Here is an 832-nt window from a genome sequence, read left to right as displayed (position 1 = left end):
CGAGGAACCGTTCCCATTGATGTTTTCTTTTTTTCTGTGTCCTCCTATGACGTATTCTGTTCCTTGGCGGTCTTTTCCAACGTGTCCATTCGGATTGCCCATGATGACTAAATCGTCGTCGTATGGTAAGTCCTTCTTAACGCTCTGGAGGTCTTCGTAGAACACTTCTCTCTCTTCTGCCAGTCTTTCTTGCTGAGGTGCGTAGACTTGTATAGAATTTAAATTCATTTCATTTGCCAAAATCCTCTCGTTTTTCTCTTTCACTCTGCTGATTCTTTGTGTTGGTTCATCATCACCATCAGCTGGGGGCATACGCCAGGGAGCGCGTCGCTTCACTCACGCGCCGTCGCCAGTCCCCGCTAGCTCCGTCATGTAATGATTCTCCCACTCCATGTTTGGTGTCTTCTCCTCCACTATACGTATATCAGTTGACAGTTTTCATGCAAGACCTTAAGGGTTCTTCCTACAAGTCTTGTTCCACATGAGCCAAACGTGTCAACTTTCCTTCATCAATAAAATCATCTCCCCTCCTTTCCTCTATGTGCTCCTCCATTTAATATAGCTATTTGTAGAAAAAAAAAACTCCAGGGAAAGTTCCTAGAATTACTCCAGAGGCAGGAGGGTCCATTTCCGTGCAGTCGTTGATCAACTTCGCTCCGAGGTGGTCCTTGGAGCTCCTGGCCTCTCGACTTTGAGGGGGAGTCGATCGCGAAGAACCTTGGACTTACCTACTCAATTAAATTTGTTTTATTATCTTATTTTATTGTTTTTTCTATTCTTTTTTCTTTATTTTTTTATTTAATTGTTTCGTTTCATTTCATTTCTTTTCGTT

Source organism: Oratosquilla oratoria, unplaced genomic scaffold (assembly GCF_046742065.1).
Source record: "Oratosquilla oratoria isolate Oo_2021 unplaced genomic scaffold, ASM4674206v1 SCAFFOLD269, whole genome shotgun sequence".
NCBI lineage: Eukaryota > Metazoa > Arthropoda > Malacostraca > Stomatopoda > Squillidae > Oratosquilla > Oratosquilla oratoria.
Note: the sequence above shows the minus strand (reverse complement) of the source record.